The 20,176-nt window shown below is 43.6% G+C and overlaps 1 protein-coding gene across 1 annotated transcript in view; it reads left to right on the forward strand.

Moving 5' to 3' along the window:
• PPARGC1A (PPARG coactivator 1 alpha) overlaps nucleotides 1–20,176 on the forward strand; it is a 663,751-nt gene that overhangs the window by 199,763 nt on the left and 443,812 nt on the right. The gene's annotated exons all lie outside the window — the stretch shown is intronic.

A 20,176-nucleotide genomic window follows, 5' to 3' on the forward strand; every position in this document is an offset into this window, starting at 1 on the left:
TCCTTCCCCGCCCTAGTGCACATCATGTTAAATATACTGTCTAAATTCTGCAGCTCAAAATGATAAATTTTAGAAGAGAAAGCCACAAAGAGCATTAAGAGAACTTTGCTCGAATATTTTTTTCAACTTTAATAGCTGCTACTTGAAACCTGTTAGTATGCTATTAATATACTAAAGTATTTAGAACATGGCCAGTCTAAGATGCCTAAACTTTTAAAGGTTAGAAAGGTTTTCTGGATGTGCTGACATTCTCTTTTTACAAAGGAGAGACTTTTTTTTTTTTTTTTGAAAAGGCAAATTATCTTGATCTTCATTTTTCTGAGAGCCTTTCAAAAGTAGACAGTAGACCAATAATTAATGCAATGACATCACTGTTTTCCCTGTTCAGACTGTTCACTGTAAGAGGGAACTTTGCAAATATAACATAGGGGCTATTTATACATTTGGTGATATGCTCCCAGATAACAAGAAATACACACTCGACTTTGGAGTACATGGACAAACTCATGAAAAAAACCCTTCTCTGATAAGCTTGAATGTTTATAAAAAATAAAGTGTCTGTCACTATAAAAGTATGGCCAGGGCCAGCCGATGTGGCTCAGTGGTTGAGCATCGACCCATGAACCAAGAGGTCATTGGTTCAATTCCCAGTCAGGGCACATGCCCGGATTGTGGGCTCGATCCCCAGCAAGGGGTGTGCTAATCAATGATTCTCTCTCATCATTGATGTTTCTATCTCTCCCTTTCCCTCCCTCTCTCTCTAAAATCAATAGAAAACATATTAAAATAAAGTGTGGCCAGATCTGCCAGAAGGTTGTGTTATTGGAGTCAGGGGAGGGGCCTCAGAGGCACCACAGGTGGTGAGAGCCACAGGGAAGGCAGGGCGACCAGCTCTGGGAAACCAGGCCACTCATTCCATTAGTGTGTCTCAGGTATTATGTGCGTCACATTGTCATTTGCTGAAGAATCAGTTTATAGGAATGTGTTTTGAAGCTGAAAAGAAAGAGTTTGGAACCCACCGAACCAGCACTGGTGGCTAGAAGGAGGAATCAGAACGGCTCATGCAGCAGTGTGGGTTAGCCATGAGAAATGATAGCTGTCAGGCTGCAGGATGGGAGAGGTCAGCAGAACCACGAAAAGCAGCTGCAAGAACTGAAGCACAGTCGTGCCTGGGAGCACTCAGCAGGGTTAAATGCCCATACAGAGCCTAAGGCGGTGATTCTGCAAGGGGGTGACTCCAGTCTTTAACCCAGAGATTCTGATTCAATAGGTCCAGAGAGGGGGCCCAAGAGTCTGATTTTTTTAAAGAGTCACACCATACCACACAGGCGAAAACTACCCTAAAGTCACGTTTATGTCATAGAACATGACAGTATTTGGTGTTGATAAAGATGACTGGAGTTGTTAAGAAAATGTTAAATTCAGTCCCCTGTAATGCAATCCTTTTTCAAATATAGGAACATTTTAGCATGATTTTCTTGCAAAATGCTTAAAATAGAAAAAAATTATCCTAAGGAATAGAAGGAAACAGGCCAACAGATAAAGCATTATATTATGAGGTAAAGTTTACTAAGTCCGATGGGAGGGAAAGAAAGCTATGTCTGGGTGGATGCCATGATGATTCTTGGAAGGACTTCGTGGTAGGGCCTTGTGGCTTAACAGGATCTGTGTAGGCTGTGGAGTTAGATGGACTTGGGTTTGAATCCTGGCTCTCCTACTTAGTAGTTAGAGAACCTTAGGAAAATTACAGGTAAGTTAAAGGTTAAAAATAAAAGCTAAATGAGCTGTTATACTCAAAGTACTGAACACAGAACCTCCAAAATAATAGATGTTTAACAAGTGGTTGTAATTATTATTATATCTATTTAACATTGACCTTAAATAGGTAGGCTTCAAGAGGGTAGGAATGAGTGTGTTGTTCATTGATTTTGTTTTGGGGTTTTGGAGAAAGGGGGAGCACTAGAGTACCTTCAAGAAGAGGAATAGCATAAGCAAATCTTGAGGTAAGAGATGGTGTATCCTCTTGTGCTTTTAGTATTCCCAATAGTGTTGCTCATATAGAAGGTTCTAGATGATACAAATATTATACAAATGTTAACTAATTTAATCCTCATTGTGACTCTGTGACATAGGTATTATTATTTAACAGATCACGAGGCCGCAGCACAGAGAGGTTTAGTAACTTGCCCAGGATCACACAGCTGGTAGTAGTAGAGCCAGGGTTTAAATACAGGCAGCCTCTTACTTCTAACCACCAGCTATGCCATTTTAATAATAATGACTTATGTTAATGTGTATTAGGAAAATGTAGCACAGGAAAAGCCATGGTTTTGTAGCTAGAGTTGCCTGGAACAATGGTAAGATTCAAAGAAGTAACTTGATTTATAGGCGTCACATAAAAAGAATGATAGTAGGGGTGACATCTAATAACAGGAAAATCCCGTAGGTGGTCCCCAGATGATTCTGGCCTGGGAAATTCTGGGACAAGGCAAGATTAAACCTACCCCAGGGGACCGTTCCTCCCAAATCATTGTTGTGTAAATACCAATAAAACCTGCAAGTTCTGGGGAAGAAGCAAGTGGTCTACCCTAGGGTGAGAAGCTGGGGGAAGGGAAGGCCATGATAAGTTTACTCCCATTTCCCCCAGTTCCACTGGGAAGGGGAAAAATATCCCCCTGGGCCCCGAAAGTCTGCGGAGGAGCCCGACTGAGATCTGGGCTACTTTGCAGTTCTTCAGTTTCTCCTCCTCCTCTCCCTCCGCCCCTTTCCCTTCCTCTGCCTTCTCCTTCTTTTTATTGTGCTGAGGACAGGTTGCCAAGAGGCCAGGCCCCAAGGATGCCAGTGCCTAATGCAACCGAATGGGAAAAAGAGTTTTGATACTCGACATGCTTTCATTTACCTCCAGCTTTCCAGGATGGCGCTCTCGTGGCTCTCCGCTGGCTATTTAGGTAATCCTAACTAATCCAGGCGCAGGCTTTTATATTTGCAGCAGATTTACCTTCCTAACAACAGTTTGAGGCCAGGATTAAAACGAGTTTGTATTCCCTGGGCAGATGAGCACAGGAGTTAGTCTACAAGTTGCAGGAAATCAGAGTGTACCCAGCCACCCTTGGGCAAGGAATTTTGGGATAATTCCTATCTTCCAAACCTGGGGCTGGGCTGCCTGGGCTGCAGCCCTAGACGTAACCGGGCTCTGCACACAGCTCTGTGCATTTCCTCTGCATAACCCCGGGACTAGCATCGCCATTTGTTCTTATTGCCTCTCCATTCCCACCATTTAGTACTGGACATGGGGTGTGCATTCCATACAGAAACTTTTGCCCATTGGTTCAGGAGTGATATCAGTAACTCAGTATTTCTTGTTTCAGATTGTTTGAGCACTTACTATGTGATAGGCATTGTGCCAGGGGCTCCCACACTATTCTCACCACAGCCCTCTTCACCTGTCCACAGTAGGGAAACGGAGGCTCAGGGAGATTGAAAGAGTCAACCAAGACCACACACATGGGTGGCTCTGCAACATTCAAATCCAGATATCCCAGTTTTCAGGTTCAGTTTTGTATTTTCTTTATGCTACTTTCCCGGGCCTTGCAAACAGTAAGAGGGTTTCCCTACCCCCGATTAAACTGGAGTTTCCTCACACCCATCCCCCAGGATTCCATCAACCTCACATAGAAGGAAAGCGCTCTCCTCCCCGGCCCCCATCAATAAAGAATCTGTCTTCCTCGCAGGAGACCCTGAGTATCACCAGATGCCACCGCCCACAGTGAGTCTGGGAGCCATCCTGGGAGCAGGGCTGTGTGAGAAAGGACCTCAGGATCAGCCCTGCACATGAGCCCCCCAGTGCTGCCTCACAGAATAAAATAGTTGTCGCCATGATTAGGCAACTGACTTGGTTAAGCCTTCTGGTTTTAGATTGTTTTTGGAGAGTGAGTAACTCTATGATTTTTATTTGGTACTGGCTAAAAGGGGGGGGGGGGTTGGAATAAAAAGTAAGAGTGAGGCTTTGTAGCTGCTTTTCTTCCCTGTATGTTCATAGTGGTTATTTACATTGTGGAAGTTTCTGTTGGGTTGCAGTTCAGGGTACAGAGCCGGCAGGGTGGCGGCTGCCCTCCGTGCTGACATCTGACAGGCTGCAGGCCAGGCAGGATGGATTTCTGGTGCCTAGGTGGATGGCGCCGAGGGCCACGTGTTGGGATTGTACTGTATTATGGAATGGATTTATTGATGGAAATCTAAAAGTGGCCCGTTGCCTGTCAATATCAAATCTATATCAATAGGTCTGATGAATTGGGGTCCCCGACCCTTGGTTTTGTTTGCTTTATCAACTCCGCTTGGCAGGAACAATAAAAAACTCCAGGTGGTGCATTGCGCATGGCTTATTGCACTCGTCCTGTGTGCTGCCGACCTAAGGGCCCGCAACACCGCCGATGCTGTAACCAGCCGAAGTGCACTGCTGTGCCCGACATCCTTCCGCGAGCTCAGCCTCCCCCCACAATGCTGCGTTTCAATATCAGCCTCGTGCATTAACCTTGAGACGCTGTGCCCATGCGGTAGGTAGCATCTTCATTTTCCAGATGAAAGAATTAAGACACTGTGAGGTTAAATGAGCTGCCCAAGGCCACACGGTAAATCTCTCATGCAGCTGGGATCCAGGCAGAGGTGTCATGGTTCCCGGGTGAGGGTATGGTACTTTCCTTCTCTGCGGTTGCAAAGTAAAAGGATTTGAATGTGCAGAAAGCTTGCGATAATATACGTTCTCTCCAGATGTGGTCGGGCTGTCATCTTATAGCTGAGTCTTTTGGGAAAGAAATCACATTCCTGCATGGGAAGCAGAGGGTGCACCATGTGGTTTATTTGGTCTTTGCAGCCATAGACCAAGGTGTGGACTTTCTGTATCTCATTGGATGCTCACTCCCATAGGATGGTTCTTTTCCTGCCGCAGGACTCTTTCAGGAGGCAGTTACCTATCCAGTCAGGTGGTAGATGATATAGGGGGTCAGAGAAACAGAAGACAAAGTTCTCTCCATTGAAGGGCTTCCATTTCAGTTGGTGGGAATGGTCGAATGAATACAAGAGATCTTTGGTAAGTGATCTAGGCCCTGTGGCTCCATTTACCTGACCATAACCATGACCCGGTAACAATGAATGATTGCCTGTGCTAAGTAGACCCTTTGCACACTCTCACTCAGCCAGCCCGGCCGCGGCCTGGAACAAGGTTAACAAAGGTGTCTGGAGTTGGCCATCCCTGTGTGTGCCATGTGGGACTCAGGGATAATTCTGAAGATAGAACCCATCTCCTTGGCATACATTATGCCAATTTTTACTTCTGAACCTCTTCTGGAACTCTGAATTCAGTCACTTGACTCTGCCATCAGTGATGATGAGCTGGAATAGAAAACCAAAGAGATAACTTTCTGGCAAAATGGAGCAAAACCTTTAAGAACTAGAATTCTTAGGAGGTAAACGAAGTTTTATCAAGGAAAATAGTCCCTCCCCCCCAATCTTTTTGGTTGAAAAGATTCATTTTATAGTAAAAAAATATATCATGGAAATAGGCTTATAGCTCTGTTTTCATGCCCTTTTCTCCTTGCTGAGCCTCAGGGATACATTCTGAAGACCAGAATATTTTTGTAGGTTGAGGGGATGTAGGGCATTAACCAATTTGTAATCTTTAGCACCAATTTTTTAAATATGTTTTTATTGGTTTCAGAGAAGAAGGGAGGGGAAGAGATAGAAACATCAATGATGAGAGAGAATCATTAATCAGCTGCCTCCTGCATGCTCCACACTGGGGATCAAGCCCACAACCCGGGCATGTTCCCTGATGGGGAATCAAACCGTGACCTCCTGGTTCATAGGTCTATGCTCAATCACTGAGCCATGCTGGCCAAGCATAGCATCAAATTGTTGACATCAGTTTATTTCAAATGCGGTGGGTTAACGAGTACATTGCCCACAATCTGAGTCTCATTTGCTTTCCTTGTGCCCTGGAAGATTGTCTATTAGTATGTTTTTGCTTTCTTTCCTTTATCCCTTCAATCCATATTCCCCAAGACTCAAAGAAGAAAGCCAGTTTCACCTGAATGTATTGTAAAAACACAGATCCCCCAGAGATTCAGATCTAATTGGTTTTGAATGGCATCTAGTGATCTCCATTTCTACTAAGCACCCCGGTCTTTTCTAACAAGCACCCTCGCAAGCTTATTAGGATCTTTCTTTCATTCTAGCAAGCAGTGTTCTGAGGCCCACACTGGTGAGAAACTGTTAGAAGCAGAGGAACTGGCTCCTGGGGAGGTGCCGCGTAGAGTGGGAGACGGGATATGTGTTAGAGGTAAAGGGCCCCTCTTCTGTAAGGTAGTTTCATGATGATTTGGTGATAGCTTTTAGTAAACAACCAACTATACATCTTACCCCAGACTGAAGGTTACAAATATTTGTTGAACACATTCTCTTGGGATCCCAAGATCTGAATGAGACAGTATACTACTGATCGCCAGGAAATAGACTTATTATGGGAGTGGTTTTGCATAGTAGGGAGAGTTTATTTCATGCAAAGAATATGTTATTTGATTGATGTTATCAGATTGTAAGAAGTCTATGAGAAAAGAAACAATAACTCCAGGAAATTATCACATTAGAATTTTTCACCCAGCCATTTGTATACCATATAAATAAGCACTCTTCGAAATCCTTTGTTACTCTTTCGAATAGAGAAATTATTCACAGAAAACATTTTCATTACTTTCAAAGCAGCAACACTAATATAACTAGGCATATGAGAGAGAGAGAGAGAGAGAGAGAGAGAGAGAGAGAGAGAGAGAGAGAGAGAACATGGCTTGTGGGTGTATATCAGCAAACAAGCCATGAACTAATAATAAAACAACAAATTAGCAACAATTTAATTAAGCACAATTTATGTCAAAGTCTCTGAATAGGGAGATGATTACATAATTATATGTAAAAATTTGAGGGGAAAAATAGATCTTTTTGTTCTTATGTTCAACTCCACTCTCCGCCATTGTCCGGCAGCTGTTTTCTGAGCTGCCAAGCTGGGTCCCAACTTGGGCCAAACAATTTCCGAAGGAATGGCTTGGGCGAGCTGGCGGCTGTCAAGCTGTGTGGTCCTCATACCAACAAATGAGTAAATCAGAGTTCTAAGTTGCAAATGTGCCTCAGATTAACTTCTGCATTGTAGGGAATGAGCTGGGCATAATTTAAAGTCCGGCTCAGGGACAGCCTTCTCCAGTGGCAGCCGCATCAAGGAGATGATGGAAATGAAGGCATGGTGGGCCACGGAGCTTCCATGGGGCATGCACTCGGTGTACTGCGCTGGAAATGTCACATTCCAAGAGGTCCTGGAATGAGCAGGCTCAGTGTCAGATCGTGCTGTGGGCTCTGTTCACATGATGCCGGCCTTTGCTTATCTGACCAGGCCTAAAATAAGACGCTCAGATGCTTTATTTATGAGCTCCGGGCCACCCAGGCCCGTGATGGAAGTAACCTTGGGCTACACAGCATTTGATCATTTCAATTCCCATTAACTACCTGTTTCTAAATGGGGAAAAGCATTTACCCAGCACATTGCGTTATTCATGAAGACACAAAAGCAGCCTGTTGAGCTGTCACTGGGGCGGATTTCCATGTAATGCGATCCAGCTGTTGAAGGCTGCAGTGTAAATGTCTAATGTTAGTTTTCTCCTTTTTTCCCCTTCTCTTTCCTTTCTTTTCCCTCCTACTCCTTTTTTTTTTCCATTCTTAAAAAGAATCGGCCAATTGCAGACATTGTTAAGTATATAACTGTATGTTAAGAAGTCACTGGCTGTTCCCCTTTTTAACACAGAAGGTCATACGTTGGTGGCAGAAGCGCCTTTTACGTAATAACAGGAGCCTCTTGTGTAGAATTTCTCGGCTTTGGCACTGTTCCTATTTCGGATCTGAGTATTTTTTGTTGTGGGGCTTTCTGTGAATTATAGGATGTTTGGGAGCATCCCTGGGCCTCTGTTCACTGGATGACAGTTGCACCTGCCCACTTGTGACCACGAAAATGTCTTTAGACATTCCCAAATGTTCCCTTGGGAACCAAATTGCCCCTGGTTGGTCTAGTGTGACAGCTTACTGAAGTTTCATTATTGAGAAACCTCACTGACTCTCTCTGACATGTGGTTATCAGATCTGGATTTAAAGGCAGAAAACCTGGGTTGGAACCCTGGCTCCAACAGTAATTGGCACTAACTGGTGTGACTTTGGGCAAGATATTAAAATTCTTCATCTATAAGATAAGGATAAAAACACTTAACTTATAAGATAATTGAAAATCAGTGAATGAATATGTATAAAGTATATGGCATATGATCCATGCTCAAAAATTGATGATCTGATTATATGACCTGATATATAAAATACTATCACTGCCAACATAGACATGCAGTGAAATGGAAGGCCGTCCTGTGAGCTACTTTTAGCATGTGTTGCTCAATTCTTATCTTGACCTTCTTGTCTTCCCCTTTACTTCTATTCCCTAGCCATTCTTATATTGCAAAACTAACTAATTATGACCAGAGCCCTGAAACCTGGAGAAAGGAAAGAGAAATGGAGAGGGGATGGAAGAGAACAGTGTCCTGGTAGGATCATTCTATGAGGAAGGCCCATGAAGAGGCATGGGCAATTCATTTGGCTTCTTGAATGTTAAACTATAGAAAGATTGGAGAAACTAAGGAACCCCCAATGCGACATTAATCTGAACCCCATTCTGCACCCAACCCATGCCAAATCTACTGTGTTTTTTGCTTCAGGAGAAAATAAAATCACTTTCCTTATTCAGGAACTCGGTGACGAATGTGAAATCTGTTTTCGTAGGAAACAGCTGAGAAAACAGTTAAGTGCTGCTGTGTGACTCGCACAGTTTTCCGACTGGGTCTTCAAAGTCTGAGCTCCTTTCAAGTTGCATCTAAATCTCAAAAATAAGGGCCAGGCTATCAATGAGTGAGTAGGCATCAGCGAGGGAGTTAAGACTGTAATCTTTGACATCTTCAGCCATCACACGCCTATTTTACAGAGCCTCTCATGTCTGCTACTTGCCAGCAATTAAGAAAACATTGGCAAAAAGCTACTCTTCCCATTCACCCTGAACCCCTCCTGTCTGGTGGTGTTACAGTTTCCCTCGTGTTCTGTAGCTCTCTCTTCCTTATATGCATCCTCTTTCTAACCTTTTCTAGTTTCACCATTGAACATGAGGGTTAGCAAGGACAGGAGAGATGATCAAGTCCATTGGTTGAATTGCTTCTAGACCAGCCGTGGGCAAACTACAGCCCGCAGGCCGGATCCGGCCTGTTTGAAATGAATAAAACTAAAAAAAAAAAAGACCGTACCCTTTTATGTAATGATGTTTACTTTGAATTTATATTAGTTCACACAAACACTCCATCCATGCTTTTGTTCCGGCCCTCCGGTCCAATTTAAGAACCCATCGTGGCCCTCGAGTCAAAAAGTTTGCCCACCCCTGTTCTAGACCATTCCCAGCATGTTCTGTCTGTCCTATTCTTGAATGATTCCAAAGATGGGAAGCTCACTGTTATGTAAAGGAAGTTTCTCAAATGCTGAACCACTCACTCTATTTGTTAGAGGCATAGAAATCTTCCCCCCCCCCCCCTGCACTCAGTATTAATTTGACAAGTGCATCCTGAGGACCCCCAGAATGCCAGGACTCAAATATGAATAAAATATAGCTTCTGTCCACAAGGAGTGAATTGTAGTTGTGGTGATATTTTACATGGATGTAAATCACTCATTTATTCATTCAACAAACATTTATGAGCAGTTTTGATGAATTAGGTACCTTGCTAGGGGCTGGGGATACAATGGAGCAAGAACACCATTTCTGCTCTCCATGGAGCTTGCAGTCTGCTAGAAGAGAAAGACATTAATCAAAAGTTCACCTTCATAAATATATAATAAGATTGTGCTAACTTAAGTGCAGTGAGGGAAAGGGGTGTGGTTCTGTGTGTATATAATCATGAAAGCTGACTCAAATTGTGTTGAAAAGGGGGACTGGGAAATATTTCCTCACCAACCTGTTTTCTCTAAGCTGTGAAGGATGACCGGGAATTAACCAGGATCTCAGGTTGGAAGAGGAGGAGTAGGATTAGGATGGTGATCAGGGGAATGGAAAATGGTGCAACAGGAGTGAACATGGGGACCCAGGGATGATGGAGACCATAGGACTGGACCAGACAGCAGAAATGGATGAGGTCAGCAGGGTGTCAGAAATGATAGATTTTCATTTCTATCTTAAGATCAAGGCTGTTGAAGGCAATTTGAGAGCTCCAGAGGGGGTAAAATGGACAGACTTGGTCGTAGTTGGATATGGACCAGATCAGACCAGTGGATGGAAAGGATCCACGGAGATACATGCTGTGAGAACACCAAGGATGAAGCCACATACTCTGCAGGTATGGCCACAGCAGGCTTCATGCAGATGATAACACTTGAATCCTTGTGATATAAGAGTGGACGTCTTCCAAGCTGGTGTTCAGGTAGGGAAGCAGCAACTACACAGACAGGCTGGCCTGAATATTTACAGGAATGTTCCAGAACACAGCAAGTCATCCTTCATGGGCTGGAGAGCGGGGCCAGTGCTGGTGGTGAGTCAGGACCTGTGGCTGGAAGAGGGGGTGGCCGGTCAGCCAAGAGCCCCATGGATGGCACAGGGGTGTTATGCTTCATTCTGGAGATGAGGCTTTGGTGAGCTTTGAGGGAGGGGGGATCCAGATCCCCAGCGGGGGCTTTAGGACAATCACCTGGCTGTGGTGTGGTGGTGGAGACCGGAAGCCAGACCTCCCCAGTGATATCTCTCCGCAGGGCAACAGCTCGGGGCTGGAGCTATGAAGGAGAGGGAATCTGCAGGACTTTGTGTTGGGGCTGTAGCATGCCACAGACAACGTGACTTTTGCTTCCCTGACAGCTGGGGGAGTGCTGGCTAATGCTCACATTATTCTGTACAAAATGGTGCTTGGAGGAAAGCCCCACAGCAGAGCAAAAGGACAGGAATAAAATATTACAACACGTCCCAAAGCAGAGGGAGTCTCTCCCATTTTATCTGCTCTTCTGGATTGCCCACGCACCTCTTCATTTTCTCTGTCAAAGGCAGAATACTATTTATAAATTGCTGCCCTCCCCCAAACATCTGGATGTTTGGAGTGGCACTGATCAAACATCTGGGTTTAGGCCTGAAGTTTTGTCTCTCCTTCCAGATCCTCGGTGTCCCATGCACAACACCCACCCGTGAGTCTTTGTGAAGAGGCAGCTCACAACACCAAGTGCTAACCAGGGCTCGAGGCCGTGGAGGAGTGTTAAGGGGGGCATAAGAATGAATAAACTCCACACAAAGGTGCTATAAAGCAGCCAAACTAATTATGGATCCAAGGGTCTGAGAATTTCTCTGGTTGACCAAAAGGGATATGAAAGAGTGCATGTAGGCTTGTTAGGAGTACATTTTCAGGGGCATATTTGTTTTAAACAACCAGGGCTGGGAGGTCTGGGGAGATTAAAATGTTATACACCTGGAGGGTTCTCCAGTTGAATTCCAGTCTATCATTTAACTTGGCTGGTTGGCAGAGAGTCCAGGGATCGAAAGGCGGAGTTCATGGCTCCTAAATAGCGCTTCTCATGACAAAAGTACTTTCTAGGCTTTTTGGTTAACTCCTTGTGATCTTTTGTAAAAGAACATCCATAAAGAGTTTGGGCAATTGTTTAAATATAGGAATTAGTCACAAACTTTAGAAAAATACAGCTTCTTTATCCATGGGGCAAGAGAAACATGGGAGAGAGAATATGCAAATGATGTTGATATATTGTGAGTCAACAGTCTTAGCCATTCCTGGAACTGGGGGTGTGTGAGTTTATTTTCTACACCCTCCTGCCACCCCCTCAGCACCAGAGTTTCTCTTGTATTTTCAGATGTTTGCATGTTTGGATGGGTTGGGGGATGTGACTTGGATAGGTCATGCCACAGAAGTCCCAGGGTTCTATGAGGCTGCCCCGGTGGACAGGGAGATGTCCTCTCTCTCACCCCACCTCCTGTGTGTCCCCCCTGAAGAGTCTTTGCTGAAAAAGCACTCACCCTTTCCAGATAGGCCGCTGCCCCAGAGCCAGGGTGTCTCTACATTCCTGTGCTAGAAACACCTCCATTTGAACTACTGCTAAGGCAAAATTGCTTTATTTTCTAATTTTGATAATATTAGCAAATCCATGTAATGGGAAATAAAATTAATCAGTCTGTGCTTGTGAAATTGCCTCCTGTTTACCGCAGCCTTGTAGCGATCTCCGCCCCCCCCCCCCCACTCCTACAGGGGTTATTTTAATTAACAGCGTGAATTTTTGGTAGTTTAATTTATTTTATGATTGCGTAAAAATACTCCTTTGTAAGGGTTTATATATAACTAGCCAGCTAATTAGCAGTAATATTTTAACAACAGCTGTAGAAGCAGGGAGTCCCATGAAACATGGCTTCTCCCCTCAGACCGCCGGGATATTTATTGGTGTCTTTCCTTATCAGCTCTAGCTGGAGGCAACAAAGGAGGTAGTGTGAGCATCAGATAATTAAAAGAGAAGTAAGCTTTCAAGTCCTCCTCTCACCTGACACGTACAACTTCCTAAAGACTTCTGTGTCTCCCAGCCTCTGATTTAAGGCTGTCTCCTTGGCTTCGAGCTCTTGCAAAGTCTATTATATATTCCTCCTGGGCCTCAGCATAAGACCTACCTTTCTGGAAATTATGGGGAGTCTTTTAACGACATGCACTTGAACTGATAACAGTCACTGGTATTTGTACTACACTTTCTACGGATGCAACACATTTTAACATAAAGGGAAGTGAACCTTGCATTTGTCTACTTTACTGGGATTCAAGTATGAAACAGGAGAGAGAATGGGGGTCCAGAGGGAGGCAGGGGAGAGGGTGTGAAGAGATGATGTAGAGACACATGGAGAGTCAGAGAGAGAAAAAGAAAGACAGGCAGAGACAACTCTTCACTCGGCAACCCAGGATCGGCTCCCTTCCACCCCCTCCTTGTCCCCAGCACGGATTGTGCTGCTTTGGGCTTGGGTTTGAGGAGTGGTGAGGCCACACATGGAGAGGACTGAAGAAATGGAGATGTGTCGGGGGACCAGCCGAATCAAGGGCTCTCACTGTTCCTCTGTTCAGGGTGCACACTTGTTGGCTGCCCTGAGTGAGACTCTAGAGTTCAAAGAAAAAGGGTTTGTTTTTCTCACCTCATTTATTTATTCCCAAAGGCAAGCCAATCGCTTGCTCTGGAGCTCAGCATGAATTCTGCCTGCACAGCTCTCTCCCCTACGTGTGCAGATTTTCGATTCGAACTCCTGCAGGCGTGGGTAATCCTTATAGCTGTGGGAGGGTGGATCTCCTTAGCCTTATTTTATATCCATAACCTGATTTTAGAGATAGGGATACCAAGGGCTGGAAAACTCAAGTGACCTGCCCAAGATCACACAGAAAGTTGTGGTAGAGAGGCAACTAGTACTACACTCAGCCCCTAAGTGTTTGTGGTGTTTTGTCTTCGAGACTGCCTGGCAAGTATTAGTATTTCTTCTGTGCACTCACAGCCCTTCCCCTTGAGTTTAGGACAATCAACCCCCATTTTCGTGTTGTGGTTCATTTGCATTTTATTCATCTCACCTCAGGCACAGCTTGGTGCCTGGTCCATAGTAGATGCTCAGTAAATAATTATTATGTGAATGAAAAAAATCATAGTAAGTCAAATCCGACTTTACAATGCAAATTGCTTTAGAATAGGGAGTCAAAATGTCTGATTAAGTGCTTGTTATTCAACTCAGTATACTATCAGTTGTGTCTAAAAATACTAGGTATGCCATGGGAGTATAGTCCCTAAAACAGAGTAAGGGCCTGAGTGTTAATTATCATTATTTCCTTAACTTTAGTAAATTAGAGGAAAAGTATCTATAGAAAGTACAATGCTAAAGTTTCCAAAGAGTGTCCAAATCAATAAAATATGGGAAATCAGTAATCACACACACATACCTATGCCCCTGGTTTGATCAGATTTAGTTAAGAGATCTGGAGAGGGAAAATGCCCAGTGGGGGGGATTGGTAAAAGGTTCCTAAGAAATGAAAATCTTCTTGTGCTTATAATCACTCCTATGACCAATATAAGAACTTACAGTTTTGTTTTGTTTTTAAAAAATACATCTTCATTGGTTTCAGAGAGGAAGGGAGAGGGAGAGAGAAATATCAATGATGAGAGAGAATCATTGATCAGCTGCCTCCTGCATGCTCCCTACTGGGGATTGAGCCTGCAACCCAGCATGTGCCCTGACAGGGAATCAAACCATGACCTGATTCATAGGTTAACACTCAACCACTGAGCCACACTGGCCAGGCCTAATGACTTACATTTGTAAGTCACTTTATATTTCATATCCATACAGAGAAACGGAGACATGGAGAGTCAGAGAGAGAAAAAGCAAGACAAAACGACCCCCTCCCTCTATGCCCAGCACAAACCCACAACCTGCTCTTCTCCACGCCTTTATTGTCACCAAGCACCTAGTTGCTGTTTTGGGTTTGTTTTCGAGGATGGGGCACGGGAGCAGTGAGGCTGTGTACCCAGCACTTTAGCAGTGCCTAGAGCACATACTAGTAGTAGGCACTCATTGAAAGACTGAATGATTGTATTTGGCTTTCAACATAATCCTTCAAGGTGGGTATTGTTGTTGTCTGTATTTGGCCAATGAAGTTAATGTTTCTGATGAAAGTTCCCTAGCTAGTCAGCGACAGAACCAAGAGTTAAACCCATGCCTTGGCGTTCCAAAATTTATGCTTTTTTATTATAAAATAGCATCACTAAAAATGCATTTATGTATGTGAATATATAATAAGTATCAGGTCAACTGGTGGTAATATTGAGATAATAGTACTGTGTAGTCATTACAGGTAATGTTCTGTAATTAAACATACTTGGATTTAAATCTTGATTCTGTCTTATTATCATCTTGACACACTTATTGTCTGTGTGTCTTTGGGAAAATTACCTAACCTCTCTGTGCATCAGTTTCTCAGCTCTAAAATGGAAGAACTATCAGCATCTACCTCATGAGATGACTTGAGGATTATGGGAGATGTTGCCACTGGCTGAGTGTTGGGTGCAGAGTCAGGGCTCACTGGCGACAGGTCCTGACTGTCCTTAACTCCAGTGTAAACATCCTGGGTCAGACTGTCCTCATCTGGAAAGACAGGCTGGATGACATGATCCATAAGGCCTCTTCCAACTCTAAGATCAGTGATTCCAGCATAATTTTGTGGTGTCGCACATCTAACGTGATTTCCTCTCTGTATTTCTAAAACGTTTATATTTTCTGATTAAGGGAGAAAATAACATGAAATAGAAAGAGAGGAGAAAAGTGGAATTGTAAGAGCATCGGTCAGGGATGCATACAGGAGTGGGTATCATATGACAAGTAGCTGAATTGACCATAATGGGTATCGAACTCCATTTGGCGTGTAATAGTAGGTGAGCACTTGGCCATATGAAACTCATCTCTATATATCACCTTTCCCCAAACACCATCTCAATTAATGAGCACTGAATGAGGAATGGAGATTTGCCTGGGCAGAGATAACGGTAGAAAATATGAGAAATAGAAGTATAATATTGTAATTAAAGGAAAACCGATGTGACTTATGGCCTCCATCTCCATTCCTTTTCTTTCGTTGCCTGTTAAGCAGCATGAAGCAAGAACTGTTATGGAAAGTAGATAGAGGAAGTGACATTTCTTTAAAAAAATCTTTTTTAAAAAAATTCAAACTGGGGATTTCTATTGATGGGGAAACAATAAAGTGTTAGATAATTCTGAGGTTCTCACTGTAAGAAAACAATAATTGCATTTTGTGTTTTATTATAATAATAGGTTCCCGGCTAAATGCACAAATCTAATAAAACCATAATACCAAGCTACAATGGGCTTCATGAATTGGAAATGGAATGAATTTAAATGTTTTTGGCACCTGCCACCCAGTTCCCCAATAATAAGATCTATAATTTCCTGATAAGGGTGTGCACAAGTCTTGTGAATTTATCGCTATTGAAGGACCAAAGGCTGTTTTCAGTGTTTATGTCAATTTCTTACTGGCCTTGGCAGGCCTACTTCTTCATGGCTAACCCTTTTGCCATTTAAAAGCATTGAGAGTACTGAGATAGATTTTGTGACTTTTAAAGGGATTCTGAAACATATAATTAGCTGTACAGGACCAGAAAAATGGTGAGTCATCCCGAGCTTATTTGAGTGTTTTAAAAGCACAGGGTGTCACTTATACGCATTTAAAGCACTCTCTGTGTTTGCAAATGGAGCAGGGATGTTAATGTGCACTGCTAAGGCTCAGGACACAGTGCAAGAAAGCTGCTGTTGCTTTGATCTGAGTGCCCTGAAAGTTGAGTGCAATTTTCCTGAGTGCAGGGCACAGGTGTGGGCGTGGTGAGTGGGGTAAGAGAGATGGGGTTTCATTTCTTTGCTCTGGCCCTTGGTCCCTGGCAAGGCCTCTAGGCCTATAGCAGGTGCTAATTGGGCTCTCACACACAGTATTTCCATATACAACCCACAATCCTTGGAAGTCCCCTTTCTTCCAAAAAAGGAGGTGACCTCATTAGTGGGGCAGACATCACGTTGGATCCCACTTGATGACTTTCCTAGGGCCAAGTCCCCAGGGGATACATGCAGGCACCACCAGGAGGGTCTTCTGCCTTCAGATATATCTTGTTCACCCCACCCAGGCTCAGTGGCACCACGTGGGTGGCTGCTGATGGTCTCACTATAGCTTCCCAGTGCATGACGAAGGTTTCAGCACTGTTGGCTCACCACTAGAAACCAGTGCCAGGTCTACCTCCCCAATTCTCCTTTCCTCCTCCATTTAGGACAGGCCACCCCACAGCAGGGGTTTTATTCCTTTAAGCTCCTGCTGAACCTTTGGATGTTGATGGTAGCTTAATTGCTAGGGGTGAGGGTTTGAGATATTTTGAGGTCGTTTGAGAGACAGGACCAGGATGAGAAAAAACACACCCCTGAAAAACTTGCAGTACTCCCCTTCCCACCTTTGTCCCCCAACACTGCCTAACACTTTCCGCTTTCTTTTCTAGCCTGCGGGACAGACTTCACTTCAGCTGAGTCACCTGCCTCTGATCACTTCCTTATCAGCTGTGGATGAGTCTACCTTGACTTTGCCCCCAGTCTCATTTAATTAGACATAAGCCTACCTCAAAGTCAATTCATTCTGTTTCTTAACATTGACCGCAGTCTCTCTTTTGGCTAACTCCTTGCCTCTCCCTGTGATTGAAGCAGTGGAGGTTGATAATTCATTTTGTTCCGCCATTATTGATTTGGTGGCTCTGTTCCAAAATTGGAAAATTTCTCTCTCCACGTTGTTCTTGCCCTTGGTTTTTACAAAGACATTGCATAAAATGGAGGGTGTAGGTCAGAAATAGAAGCATCAGTGCTACTTTAGGGTATGAGGGTCCACTTTCAATCCTGAAAGAGGCTTATTGTTAATTACAGAGGTTTCCAAGGGTATCACACACTTCTCCTGCGGCGGCCGGGGAAAATCCTCCTTACAAATGCTTTCTAAACGGAGAATGGATTTGAAAGACCATTGTCTGCCCTCGCTCAGAAATTATTCCCTCATAAAGGACTTGGGTAAAGGTTTTCAAGATACCTTTATGTGAAAGATAAACTATATTAAGGGCCCAAGAGCTTCTGCTCACCACATTTATACTGAAGGGTTCCTTTCTTGATTCTTATAAATGTCAGTTTCACCGGAGAGTTTCTTAAAGTCACCACCTCCCTCGTAGTAAGGATTCTGAACCCAAAAGTAGATGCTTCTCTGACATCCTTTTTATTCTGGGTACCTTTTGGGTGTCAAGTGTCCAGTGGACTTTTTCTTGATGGCTCATAATGAGATTATTGGTGGGCTTATAGATGGCCTTAAAAATATTTTCTGCACGAGCAAGAATTTGTGTTGTGAGGCACTGTGGAGGCTTACATTTCTCCACGATTCCTCTAGCATGTGATTTTTTAAAATTTTATGTTGCAAATAGTTGTCATAAGGCCTATCCTTAGGGGAAAAAGAGGTAAAAACCTATCTCTCTTTGTTTCATTTCCCCCAATTAATATGGTAAGCTGAGCCAGGGACCTGTGAGGATCTATTTATTGGATGGTATGAAAGAGCAGTAGAAATGAGCAGGATGCCTGGTTTTCCTCAGGTTACATTACTTCCCTGCCAGGATGGGACCTTGGAATTAGTTCCTAAGCACAGTGGTATGTAAGCATCACACTTCCCTCCTTTGCTTTTTTTTCTAAAGGCAAAGACGGAACCCGTGACATTGTCTTATATCTTTAGAAAACTGGTAGTAGATGCCTTCCAGAGACACTGATTCTAAATAAAGCGAAATTCCTCCCTCTCCCCCTTTCCACCTAATCTGATATTGCAGGTCTCTATAAATAAAACAAGCCAGTAATGCCAATTTCTCATTGGCTTAGAGATCAACTCAGCCTTGACCTCATGCCTGTACTGAGCTCGGTTTCCTGTGATCAGATCATGAAATCATAACCCCAAAAAAAGTATTTTCCTGAAGCTAGACAGAAAACCCAATGATGAAACCATCACCTAAGGCCTTTTAAAATATTTCCCTCCTGTCCGTCATGACTGTTATAAAAAAAACAGGTAGTGCAAAGATGTTCATAAGCCTCGCTGACTGTCAGCTGCCAACGTAGCCAGCCAAAATTGGGGAAAACTCTTACTGTGTTAAGTATTCTGGCTCGATGCAGCAAAATCCAAATCTGCCCATTGTGCTTTCGTTTCAATAGGCCCTTTAGATTCTTAATTACCACACGGGCTAATTATGCAGTCAAAGTTCTGAGCCACGCTAGATTGTCGAGTGCAGCTTTCTTCTCCTTCTCCCTGCCATTATTGTATTGGTTTTCCAGACCCCGTCAGACTGAGATTTAAATTCTTAACCTCACGGTCCTTGTGTTCTGTGCATCAGCCTCTCCTGCCTTTCCGAGTTATGTGCTCAATAAAGTTCTCATCTCTGTTGTAGGTCAGGACTTGGTCTTTTATAAATTCTTAGGCTGGGGTCATTTAAATTCTGCTTTTGATTTTATCCTGCCTCTTCCAATTATTTGCTCGGCAAGTGTTTTAATGTTTTGGTCGTTAGCGCTAGCTTCTTAGGCTATTATTATTATTTTTAACCCGTGTGACCACCAAAGCAAATTTATAGAAAATCTCACTGACCATGAGGTAGTTGAATTCTGGAGAGAGAACAGAAATGTTTGGAAGATCTTTAAATGGGAGTTATTTGCCAAATCTGGTGTGTGTGTGTGTGTGTGTGTGTGTGTGTGTGTGTATTTCCTCAGTGCAGGTCACCAAGGGAATCTTCAGCTACCCTACCAGAGCCTCTTGAATTTGACATGTAGGGTATTTTGCATCTGTGAATTTCCTCCAGAAAGTTCTTTGGGTGATTGGTTTCAGTTTTATTGGGACAGCGTCTTAGAGCTCTCTGAATCTAATTGAGAGGAATGAGAAAGAAAAAAAGAGAAAGAGAGAGAATGAAGAGTTTTGGTACTATGAAAGGCTTATGATACATGAACAGGACATCATATTTGCTTGGTTACTGGGTGATTTGTCAGAATATATTTGTATCTTTGTTGTGAGTTGGAGAGGAAATTCTCCGATCTCATTGTATTTGCATATGCCTCCAAGTGAGGCTTTCTGAGCTATGCCTACAAATTCCAAAGACACATTGGAGCCATGTTGTTTCTGGGCTTTATTCAAGAAAAAAGGGGGCCAAGACAATATGGAAAAGCAGACATTGCTAGGCCTGTCCAGCCCTGCCACCCGGATGCAGCCTTGGGGCATCTTTTGTTGGCATTTCAGCCACCTGGCATTCTCCATCAACTTCTGCCTTCCCTGGATTGCCTTCCATCCTTCTCCTCATCACACGTACCTGCCTTTGACCCCTGTCCTTGAAGAGTTGCTTTCTGCCAGCTAAACCCAGAGACATACCTGTGAAGTATGTTAGAAGTTACTATTTACCCAAAATGTTACTCCTTCTAGGTAAAATATTTTCATTTTAACAGAATCTTTCTGGAGAC

This window comes from Myotis daubentonii, chromosome 1 (assembly GCF_963259705.1).
Source record: "Myotis daubentonii chromosome 1, mMyoDau2.1, whole genome shotgun sequence".
NCBI classification, from domain to species: Eukaryota; Metazoa; Chordata; class Mammalia; order Chiroptera; family Vespertilionidae; genus Myotis; species Myotis daubentonii.